Below are 12,805 nucleotides of genomic sequence, written 5' to 3' on the forward strand. Positions count from 1 at the left end.
CTATTTTTATGAAGAGGAAACAGAATCTTAATATCTCAATTAGTAAGTAGGAGAGCCAAGGTCCAAAGGTGAAGCAGCTCCCAAGATTTCACCCATGATATCCTGGTCAATGACCCCATTCTGAGGCCCAGAAACCTACAGCAGGGCGCTAAGTATTTAAAAAGCAACAAGGACATAAACATGGAATCGCCCCATTGCTTACCAGTCCTCCCTCTTATAACTGGAATTCCTAAGCATAATGGCAGTGAAGGACCAGAAAGGGGACAGGCTGGCCAGCTACCTCACCACTTGAGAAAATAGAATGTTGTTGAGTTCCCTGGGCTTTCTATTTCCCTTCTACTTATGCCATATGGGGTGCTGGAGAAGCTTGAAACCTGGAACCACTAGCAGACACGAGTGAAAAAATAGACAAGAAGAGCTTTCTACCTCCCTCCAGTCAAAGAACGAGAGAAAGGGTGGTCTGGCTGATGAGAAAACCTTTTTCTTATTACCTGCCCAGTATTAGGCAAACACCAAATGAAAAACTGTGCCCTTCTTGGTGTCAATGTGGCCATGTGGAAAGCTAAAGTGCTATTCGCACAAAGTAGCAACAAGGTTTAGCAAGTCAGTATGAGGCAGTACTACTCTGGACTCCACTCCCCCAATTTCCCCTAACCCCACTGAAGTTGAGTACAGGAGGCCCAGCAAGGCAGCAAGAAGTGGTACTAGTGAGCACCATACTCTGCTTAGAGAATGTGCAAAAGAAGTAAAGAAGCATCTCGCCAAAGAAGAGTAGTTCACAGTTGCAAAATTACAAAATTCCTCAGAAGACCAAAATTAGACCTATCATGCAACCCAGCTGTCCAATTTCTTGGAATATAGCTAAAGAAAATGGAATCATCATATAAGAGATACCTGCAGTCCCATGTTTATAGCAGCACAATTTTCAATAACTAAGACATGGAATGAATCTAGATTTCCATCAATGGATGACTGGATCAAGAAAATGTGGTATATATACATGATAGAATATTACTGAGCCATAAAAAATGAAATCCTGACATTTTCAACAAAACAGATGCAAAATAGATACTATAGATTATTATGCCAAGAGAAATAAGCTAGATCCAAAAAAGGAAAAATATCACATTTCTTCTTGTTTGTTATAGTTAATATAGAGAGTATAAAACTTATATGGATGTCCTATCATTTGGTATATAGTCATAAATAGTGCTTCACTGCATCATGCCATGTAAATGCCAGTATGCTCTCTGTTCCCACATTAAAAGCAAAAGAAATGCAGGAATAGTGGAGATTCTTGGGGTACTAGTGATGTTTTGTTCTTAATGTGGGTGTGACCAGAAGAAAAATAAATTTCATTTATCTGTACACTTCCATGCAGTTCTTGGTATGTATACCGTATTTCAGTAAAATACTTTTAAGAAATGGAAAATAAACTCTATTAGAAAGTATTTTTTAAAGAAGTATCACCTAAAAAAAAGATGGTCAACATCATTTGCCATCAGGGAAATGAAAGTTAAAATCACAATGAGAAATCACAGCAAACCTATTAGAACAGATAGAATGAAAACCAGTGACAATACCAAAGACACAGGACAACTCATATATTGCTGCTGAAAACACATCACAGAAAATAGTTTTGTCCATTTCTTTAAACACTAAAAATACACTAAACCTACAATACAGAAATTACACTCACAGAAAATCACACCAAAGAAAATTAAATTCCATACACAAAAAAGTATATATATATGCATGTTCCTAACATTTTTATGTGTAATAATCAAAAACTCAGATGTCCATCGATGTGTAAAAGATTAAAAAAATTTTGGTAAACTCATCCATGGGATAATAGTCAATACTAATATATAACACATGACTTCATTTATATTATATTCTCAGAATTTATACAATTATAGAGATGGAAACATATCAATGACTGCCAAGGGTTTCATGGAGAAAGCTATGGGGGGTGTGTGTGTGTGTGTGGCATAACTGAAAAAGGACAGCACAAGGGATCTTTGTGGTGGCAGAATGGTCCTACTCCTTGATTGTGAAGACAACCACAAGAAACAGCATGTAATAAAGCTATATACATTCTACATGCATACATGCTTACACATGTAGCAGTGCATATTAAGCTTATGAAATCTAAAAGAAGAAGGTCCATGAATGAAAGCAATCTAAATTTCCAGATTTTGATAACACACTATAGTTTTGTCAGATGTCACCATTGGGGAAAACTGCATGAATGTTGCACACTACTTTTGCAGGGCCCCATGGATCTATAATTATTTCTAAACTTAAAAGAAAAATCAAAAATGGTTCATTGGTCATTCTGTTAATTCTTTTGAATATTTACTCCTGGCTTATCATCTTTCAGTGCAAACATCCAATAAATAAGCCTGTTTATAGTCTAACCTCTCCTACATCTGCCTAAGTAACATTTTCTGTTGAGAATAATCTTTAAAAAAATTCAGAAATAGTTCTCTTCTTATCAATCTCATTGCCATCCAGATACCTGATCACATCCATCTCTGTCACCTGCCCCTCTTGTAACCCCTGATCCCCTATGTACTACTTTCCATCAACACAGACTTCCTGATTCTAAATAAATTTTAGTTTTCCACATCTATGCCTTTGACTACACTGCTCCGTCTGTTGGGCCCATTCTGTATGTTTTCTCTCTAGTATACTATCGTCCAATATTTAAGAACCCCAAATATTTCCTCATTATGAATACACCCCCAGCTTCACAGCACAAAATAATCATTACCTCTTCAGCAATTGTCCCTTTCCACAGAATTCTATCCTAGAACTTATCGCATTAGACTCTAATTATTTATTTTCTTATTTACTATCCACATTTTACAAAGCTCTTCAAAGGGATAAATATAACATTCATTTTTTATAAAACCAACACTGAGAATAGTGCCTGGCACATAAGTATGCTCTAAATATTTTTTGGAAAAATGATTTGAATATTTAAGAATTTATACATAAGTTATGTTATAGACAAAAGAGCATTCTGTGTATTGGACTGGACATTTTCCAATACTATTAAAGAAACACATTTCTCTATTGCTAAAGGGCCACTTAAAAGATAGTTTTGTACATTACACATGCCAGAGTTTGTGAATATACTATATACTACTTGTTGTCTCATATCTCCTGTCATGTTAAAAAGCTTTCAAGAGATATGCTTTTTATGATTCACAGACTCACACCACAGCCCTACAGATCCTTCTTTTACAAGTACATTGAAAACTTTAACAATATCTTTGAATGCCAAAGACTGAAAAGAATTTGCAAAATGAAGGTCAAATATACCACAGTAACCTAAAGTTGTGAATCCAATGGCTGAACAGTTCTTCAGGGACCTGGAAGTCTTGAATACTTAACCTATGTTGGCAAATATGTGAGAAAACAAGAAATTCAAAGCCAAATACACATGAGATACCATCTGGAATTACTTAACTTTTTAAATAAGTTCAGTGAAGGAAAACATGATAGGGGTTCTGCATCCTTATTAAGAGAGTTAACTATCCCTTTAATAAATTTATTGCCCAGTTAAATGTCAGTTGTTGCAATCACAGTCAACAAGGAGGGAAGGTTGATGACCCTATAAAGCATAATACATCAAAACCATCAAATGTTTTACTGTTCATGTATAATTTCAAGTCAGGATCCAGCCTTCGAACAATCAAGGTTCCTTGCAGACACTTACCAAAACAATTACATTTGTAACCATCAAAAAACCTCTACCTTTTATATAGACTGCAATAGGCTAAACCCGAGAGTCTTCTACATAAACTATGATATTTCCAGTCTTAGGTACATTCTTGTAACATCAATTGGATAAAGGAATTTAAAGATGGTCTAGCGAACATTTATGGCACAGGGTTGGTAGAATTTATCGCCGTTGCTAGCCAACTACACAATTTCCCTAATGCTTGCCTGCCATCATGGAAAATTACTGGGAAATGTTTACTATATGTGTGTCAGAAGAGACTATCCTTAAAGAGGAGCGGAATACTTGTTAAATAGTGAATGTGCAAGGAACACTTTCTGTACTCTCCCAAGCTAAAAGGTTGTTAATGTTCTCCAAGAAAGAAATAAGAGACAGATTACATTAGAACACAATTTATATAAAAACGACCGCTGGTAGAAGAAGACAGGGAACTTTAAACAACTCAACACCAGACAGAGGATGTGCAATTTGTGTTCTTCTGAGAGGAGATCTCCTGAGGGACCAAAAGAAGCTGTAATAAAAGGAGAAGCAAACAAGTGTTTCCATTATTGAACAAGGTTTACATTTGGAATTAAACACAAGAAAAAATAGCACCGGAGATCAAAGCTAGGGTTAAACAAAAAAGTATTCCAAAAATAATATCTTTATTTATTAACAATTTAGTTTCAATCTATTTTCATAAAGGATTTGAGCACAATGTTTTTTCTTCTCCCATCCTCTCTTTTTAAATAGTAGAAACCTTGGGTATCTCTTCATTTCAGGAAAGTACATACTGCAGACAGCCCTGTGATTTTATAGTATGTCAGGGGTTAGACTAGCATTTATCAAGTGAAAGTCACCGTGGAAGATGGCCCAACTGTTTGGGCCACTGCCACTGATGTGGGAAGCTCCTGGCTCTGGCTTTGGACTGCCCCAGCCCTGGCTGTTGTAGCCATCTGAGGAGTGAACCAGAGGATCAAAGATTGATCTTTCTCAGTCTCTCCCTCTCTGTAATTCTGCCTTTCAAATAAATAAATAAATTTTGTCTTAGGATAGAGAGAAAGACAGACTATGACATAAGCATACTACAGCAAATCTCCCTCAAGTCTTTCCATCCAAGCAGTATTTAGGGTCCTAGCCACAGATGGATGACATTTATTTCCCCTCCCCTAAACATCAGTTTTTATGATGCACCACTCTATTTTTGGGGAGTGGGAGTTAAACTGCCTTATATTAAATTTTTTGTTAAATTATTATTTCATAGAATGTTAGCATTTGAATTCTTATGTATTATATACAATGGGGCCAGCATTGAGACACAGGGGATTAAGCTGCTGCCTGAAACACCTTAATTCCATAGCAGAGTGCTGGTTCAAGTCGTGGCTGCTCCACTTTCAATCTAGCTCCCTGATAACAAGCCTGGGAAAGCAGCAGAAGGTGGTCTAAATACTTGAGTACTTACCATTCACATGGGAGACCAGAATGTAGTTCCAGGTTCCTTGCTTTGCTGGGCCCAGCCCTGGTTATAGCAGCTATTTGAGGAATAAACCAGTGGATGGAAGATTCTCTCTCTCTCTCTCTCTCTCTCTCTCTCTCTCTCTCTCTCTCTCTCTTTCAATTAAACATTTTAAAGTAATATTTTAAAAACTACAGAGTTTTACAGGATACAGTCATCAGACATGTCTAAGAAGAAACCATATTTTAACTTTATCAAGTATTCACCATTTTTTGAAAAATCTTATTAGAGTTGATAAATAATTTTGAGCTGTTAAGTGGTCATAAATACACAAATTTCTAAGTATTAATTGTATCTTCTAATCCAATTATACCCAAGCACTTACATAATTGAATGCATCATATATTATGACTTTGCTATTTCTACTTTATATTGTGTGCAGACATTAGATGATTTAAGTCATGTATATAGATAGGAAATATTGTCTATAGATTTCTTTACAGGATCATGAAGAAGAGATAAATGCTTGTTAGGGAAAGAAAGCATTGCAGCCAGTACTGTGACATAGAGGATAAAACCACCACCTGCAACACTGGTTCCTGTCCTGGCTCCTTCACTTATAATGCAGCTCCCTGATAATGGCCTATAAAAGCAGTAGAAGATATCCCGAGTGTTTGGGACTATGCCACCCACATAGGAGACTCAGATGAAGCTCCTGACTGCTGGCTTTGGCCTGGCCCAGCCCTGGCCATTGCAGCCATCTGAGGAAAGCTGCAGATGGAAGCACACTCTGTGTGTGTGTGTGTGTGTATGCTGTGTCCCCTGATTTTCAAATAAATAAATAAATCTTTTTAAAAAAAAAAGAAGAAAAAAAAAGAAAAAGGAAGCATCAGAAGCATCAGATGGAGAGAATTGAGAAGCAACAGGTATCCATTCAGGATAACTCAACTTGGGAGGCCACTCACTCAGTTAAGACTCTTCGGAACTAAAGAATATGAGATGACACTGATAACCTAAAGAGCAAATGTTGCAATGTGAAATGACAGCTAATTTCAAGGGATTAATTTCTGTAGGAGTATAGTAATTTAAAAAAAGAGCCAGGTAAGGATAAGAAACACCAGGAACATGAAGTAGTGCTATGGAGTTTCCAAAAATAATCTCTCCTTCAGTACCCTTCATTGACATAGAGGGAAAACACTTACCCTGATGTGCAAATAGGCAAGTGCGGAGAAAAGTGCACATGGGGTGTCAGCTGAATTGAAATTTATTTGGGGTAAAAATTATAAAACATACTATTAGAGACTGCTTTCTGACAGAATGCTAAAGAAATAATCTTTATTTTAAATTAAAAGTAAATGCTGATCCACAAAAGAAGTTTATACAAGATGTGATAACAAGGGACTCTTTCTTCTAGAATATCATTATTAAATTATGAGCAAAATCCTGATATTTTAAAAGAAATTATGGGGCTGGCGCTATGGAGTAGAGGGTAAAGCCGATGCCTACAGTACCAGCAACCCATATAGGTGCCAGTTTGAGTGCTGGATGCTCTACTTCTGATCCAGCTCTCTGCTATGGCCTGGAAAAGCAGTGGAAGATGACCCAAGTGCTTGGGCCCCTGCACTCATGTAGGAGCCCCTGAAGAAGTTATTGGCTCCTGGCTTTGGACTGAATCAGCTCTGGCAATTGTGGCCATCTGGGGAGTGAACCAGCAGATGGAAGACCTCTCTCTCTCCCTCTGTCTGTAACTCTGCCTCTCAAATAAATAAATAAATCCTTTAAAAATAATAAACAAGAAATTCTATGGGCCGGCGCTGCGGCTCACTAGGCTAATCCTCCGCCTTGTGGCGCCGGCACACCGGGTTCTAGTCCCAGTCGGGGCGCTGGATTCTGTCCCAGTTGCCCCTCTTCCAGGCCAGTTCTCTGCTGTGGCCAGGGAGTGCAGTGGAGGATGGCCCAAGTCCTTGGGCCCTGCACCCCATGGGAGACCAGGAGAAGTACCTGGCTCCTGCCATCAGATCAGCGCGGTGCGCCGGCCGCAGCGCGCTGGCCGCGGCGGCCATTGGAGGGTGAACCAACGGCAAAGGAAGACCTTTCTCCCTGTCTCTCTCTCTCACTGTCCACTCTGCCTGTCAAAAAAAAAAAAAAAAAAAAGAAAGAAAAAAGAAATTCTATGTAAAAGAACTTGTCCAGGCTAGACTGTAATTAATCATATGCACTCATTTTACATACACACACATATACATATATTTATTATATAACAAGGCAAAAAGATATAAATCTTGTAAGATTAGAGAGGATGAGAGGAAATATAATCAAGTAAACACATGTGGAGTATCCAGACTGACTAGTACTCTAAAGATGAGGTACAAGTTACAGTGAGATACTGTAGGAATATTAGACACAAGGAAGAATTCTTAAGGAAGGAATGAGAATTGAAGTGTCAGTAGATGTTTATTAGGAGGAGAGGCTGAGCATGAAGCTGCTTCCTGAATGAACAGCTTTTATAAATGCTTTTTTGCTTTTAAGATTTATTATTTGAAAGGCAGAGTTACAGAGAGGCAGAGGCAGAGAGAGAATTGGCTGGTTCACTCCCCTGATGGCCACAACAGCTGGAGCCCAGCCAATCTGAAGCCAAGAGCCAGGAGCTTTGTCCGGCTCTCCCACGCAGGTGCAGGGCCTCAAGGACTTGGGCCATCTTCTACTGTATTTCCAGGCCATAGCAGACAGTTGGAATGGAAGTGGAGCATCTGGAGACTTGAACCGGTGGCAATATGGGATGCCAGCACTGCAGGCGGTGGCTTTACCTGCTATGCCACAGCACAGGCCCCCTTATCAGGGCTTTTCTGGTGGTTAGATCTGAGAGGTTTAGATAATTGACAGGAGCCAAGTAGCTGGAGAGCAGAGAGCTACAAGATGGTGAAGAAGCAGGACCATGCAAAAACAAGGTGAAAAACAAATGTGAAACAGAAGGGTTCAGAGCACCTACCCACAAACAATAGCCATAAACTCAATAAGCCAGTAGTGAACATGGAAATGCTCACTGCTCTACAAAGAAGTCAACCTTTTGGAAATCAATTGATCAAACTAAAATCTCATATTAAAAGAAGAGGAAATAAATATATGAACACTGCCATGTTATCTATTTCCAGATATTTTCACCAGAGCAGTGTTAATCATTTTAACTTTCATATTCCAGGAATTCATGAAATCTAAAATAAGCATGGCTATCAAAAAATCAGTCAATAATTTTATGATTTGGCAGGCTATATCACATCTTAGATGAACAAGAAAGAAATAAAATTTCTGGTTTTTATTAAGTCCATAAAGTAAATCTGTAAGTGATTCAAGATCTAAAGCTTTTTAGTTTTAATTCTGAAATTCACCTTAAGAATGTTTATAGCTGAGAATGAGCATACACGCGGGGATTCCATGAACCAACTCAATAAAACGATGAAATATGAGAGTACAGTTTTAGAACAGCTATGTGAAGAAAGTCAATACTCCTTTCATTTTTGTTTGAAGAAACTGATGATTAAATGTTGCTTAAAACATGAATCAATTAAGTTCCTCTAAGCAGTTATGGGAATAGAGATGGTTAATCCAATTCATTTTCATTAATGTAATATGGTATATACTTTTGAGGATGGAGGATGGTATATCATGTGGTGCACTATATTCTTCTTCCAGATTAAAGTTTATGGTATGCCAGCTACTACCCTAAGTAAAGATTACTAAAACTATAAAGCATGACTGTGAAATCTAATCCTGAGAAGTATAAATTTAGACCGCTAATTCCTTCTCCCCTGCTTGCCCCCCCTTACTTCTAATTGGATTAGAGCTGTTTAATTATATAGGGGGGTTGGGTTTTTTCTCCTTCCTATTTTTTTTTTATTTTTTCTCCAGTTGAACTTCTAATAGACTCACTTCCATGGATTGGTTTTCATTTTCCTGTCTAGGAATTTTGCTTATTTTTTGAGCATGACATAAAAAGTTCAACCATATTCAGGAAAACATGGACATATTTTGACTTGATGTTAAAGATTTAACACACTACAGAATCTACCTCAATTCCTTCCACATATCTGACCTCACAGTTTATCCCATCCTACCCACCCCACACACTTACCATACCATATAAGGAATGTAATTTATGAACTGGAAGCAATATATATATACATATATATTTATTCATCAAGCTGTAAATATCCTATGGTGCTTATGAAAAGACTTCACTCTCTGAATGTAATGGTAGTCAATAACTCTAAATAAACTATACAGATTTCTGTTTTCAAAATCTCACTAGTATGTACTGTATTTAGTAACTACGTGGTTTCACTAGGCTTTAATTCCTCAGTAAACAGGAATTGGGTCCTCAGGATTGTGGTTTTTGAAATTAGGGTGTGTTTAGATTTGGAGACTGCCCAAAATTCATTCACATCTAGAAGGGAAAGCACACTGCCAAACATATGCAATCAGGGGAGAAAAAAAGGTTACATTCTAAAAAAGGTTTGGATAGCAAATACTTCCATCTGTTTCACAGAGATCAAATAGAACTACTTTAAAACAGCCCAATGACATTTCAGCATCTGGCAAAAAGAAAGCATGTATTCACGGGAGAGGATTCAGGTTAGCAACCGCTTTTGTCCTCAAGGATAAGTAGTGGAATGCTAAATAATATTATTCCTGATTTTCTTCATTTAAAATACCACCTAAGCATTATTCTTTTCTAGATAAAATGTATATGTCCTTTGAGGTGTCATCATTAAATGATTAAAGTAAAATTAGTTCATATACATTTCAAACATTTTTTCAGACCTGAAATTACTAATTAGAGGGTTTTTTTATTTTAATTTAGTTTATTTTTGACAGGCAGAGTGGACAGTGAGAGAGAGAGACAGAGAGAAAGGTCTTCCATTTGCCGTTGGTTCACCCCCAATGGCCGCTGTAGCCGGTGCACCGCGCTGATTCGAAGCCAGGAGCCAGGTGCTTAACCTGGTCTCCCTTGGGGTGCAGGGCCCAAGCACCTGGGCAATCCTCCACTGCACTCCCTGGCCACAGCAGAGAGCTGGCCTGGAAGAGGGGCAACCGGGACAGAATCCGGCACCCCGACCGGGACTAGAACCTGGTGCGCCCGTGCCGCAGGCGGAGGATTAGCCTATTGAGCCGCAGTGCTGCCACTATTTAGAGTTTTACCAACACAATAAATTATGAAAGATTTCCAAGTCTCTGTGTGTATACATCACTTTTGATTTTTGGAAATACTTTCATATGGGTAGGACCCATGCCATAGGAAGTCACCAATTACATGCAACTGATGTTACACTATCTCTGCCAGTTCCTACTCTCCCCATTCTTTTACCCTGCAGAACCCACTCTAAGAGTGCATTGAGCTCCTAGACTTTCCTCCTTAATTAGAGAATAGGATGTTAAGCTTTGCCAGTGTGAGGTGTTGGAGGGAGGCTGCAAGAGGAAAGGAACTTTCCTGTCTGAGTCTGATGTGCTGTTGTTTGCCTTTGCTCCTGCTGCACAATTGGGCAGGTGCAGCAGGGTAGGTTGGGGTAGGTGTACAAGAAAATCTGGGGGTGGTCTGTCCCAGCCTTATTAACACACCCCAAGAGCAGAGCCCTTTGGCAACCTTATAACCCTGGAATCAGGACAGTAACCACTAAACTAATACATGCACTGTGTACCTGCACCAGCCATAGCTCACCTGTGCCCTCAGATTTATTTCCTTTAAAACAAACAAAAACATGATTAGCTTCCTAGGCAGTTCAAACATGGACAACTGTAGACTCTAGGCTTCAAGTCTACCATAGCATCCTGACTCACTTCTCACGCCTGCTCACTATTGTAGCTTATCTGCCCCCTCCCCTGTCCCCAGAACTGTTTCCTGTTCATCCAGAAACTTTTGACCAACCATGGCCCAGGGCAAACCAGTAAGCTAAATCCATACTTCCCCTAGAGAAATCTGTGCCTCTGCCTTAGAAAGGGGATACCCCAATCAGGTGTCTGTTCACTTGGCTAAATTCCCTCTGCCCAACGTACCATGAGACTTATCTTTGGCCTGCTTATACCCTCCCATGATAGCTTAAAAATTCATTATAAAAACTTACTGTTAGACTGGATAAAGAAATTATGGGACATGTACTCTATTGAATATTATACAGCAGCAAAAAATAAATGAAATCCGGTCATTTGCAACAAAATGGAGGAATCTGGAACACATCATGCTGAGTGAAATAAGCCAGTCCCAAAGGGACAAATATGGTATGTTCTCCCTGATTGGGGACAACTAACCGAGCACCAAAAAGGAAACCTGTAGAAGTGAAATGGACACTATGAGAAACAATGACTTGATAAGCCCTTGTACTGACTGTCAAGGAACAACTTAATACTTTATCCCGTTTAGTATTTTTTTGTTCTACTTAATACTATTTGTTGAACTCTTTAATTAACACACAATTATTCTTAGGTGTTTAAATTTAACTGAAAAATGATCCCTGTTAAATATAAGAGTGAGAATAAGAGAGGGAGGAGATGCACAGTTTGGCACGTGCTCAATCAGACTTGCCCCAAAGGGTAGAGTTATTTACATGCCTGGGGACTCCAATTCAATCCCATCAAGGTGGCATGTACCAAGGCCATCTCACTAGTCAAAAGGATCAGTTTCAGTTCATAATTGATCATAATGATAGGATTAAGAGTCAAAGGGATCACATAAACAAGACTAGTGTCTGCTAATACTAACTGATAGAATTAAAAAGGAGAGAACAATCCAACATGGGAAGCAGGATACACAGAGACCCATAGAATGGCAGATATCCTAAACAGCACTCTGACCTCAGAATCAGCCCTTACTTTCGAATCCAGCTAAAAAGCCCATAAGAGTATTTCAGGCATGGAAACCCAAGACACTGCGGGAAAAAAAAAAAAACAAAAAAAACACACACACAAAAACAAAACAAACAAACAAAAAACCCTAAATGAAAGATCTCTGGGAGTGAGATCCCAGCAGAAAGAATAGGCCATCAAAGGAGGAGGTACCTTTCTCTGAAGGGAGGAGAGAACTTCCACTTTGACCATGGCCTTGTCTAAGTAAAATCAGAGTTGGTGAACTCAAAAGGCTTCCATAGCCTTGGCAACTCATGACAAGAGCCTCGGGTGATTACTGACGCCATAAATAAGAGTGTCAATTTGTTAAGTCAACAACAGGAGTCACTGTGCACTTTCTCCGGATGTAGGATTTCTGTCCTTAATGTGTTATACTATGTGAAACAATGGTATAACCAGTAATCAAATAGTACTTTACACTTTGTGTTTCTGTGTGAGTTCAAACTGTTGAAATCTTTACTTAATATATACTAAATTGATCTTCTGTAAATAAAGATAATTGAAAATGAATCTTGATGTGAATGGGATGGGAGAGGGAGCGGGAGATGGGAAGGTTGCAGGTGGGAGGGAAGTTATGGGGGGGGGGGCGAGCCACTGTAATCCAAAAGCTGTACTTTGGAAATTTATATTTATTAAATAAAAGGTAAAAAAAAAAGAAAAAAAAACCTACTGTTGATAGCTCTGTCCTCTGATGGAATCCACACTGATAGACCAGACCATCTAAC

The 12,805-nt window shown here is 38.7% G+C and overlaps 1 protein-coding gene across 3 annotated transcripts in view; it reads right to left on the minus strand.

Annotated features, from left to right (window-relative positions):
- Window positions 1-12,805, minus strand: part of LOC100356313 (formin-2) — a 358,708-nt gene that overhangs the window by 143,187 nt on the left and 202,716 nt on the right. The window lies entirely within an intron of this gene.

The sequence above is a fragment of the Oryctolagus cuniculus genome, chromosome 13 (assembly GCF_051225735.1).
Source record: "Oryctolagus cuniculus isolate XC-2025 breed Fujian yellow rabbit chromosome 13, ASM5122573v1, whole genome shotgun sequence".
NCBI lineage: Eukaryota > Metazoa > Chordata > Mammalia > Lagomorpha > Leporidae > Oryctolagus > Oryctolagus cuniculus.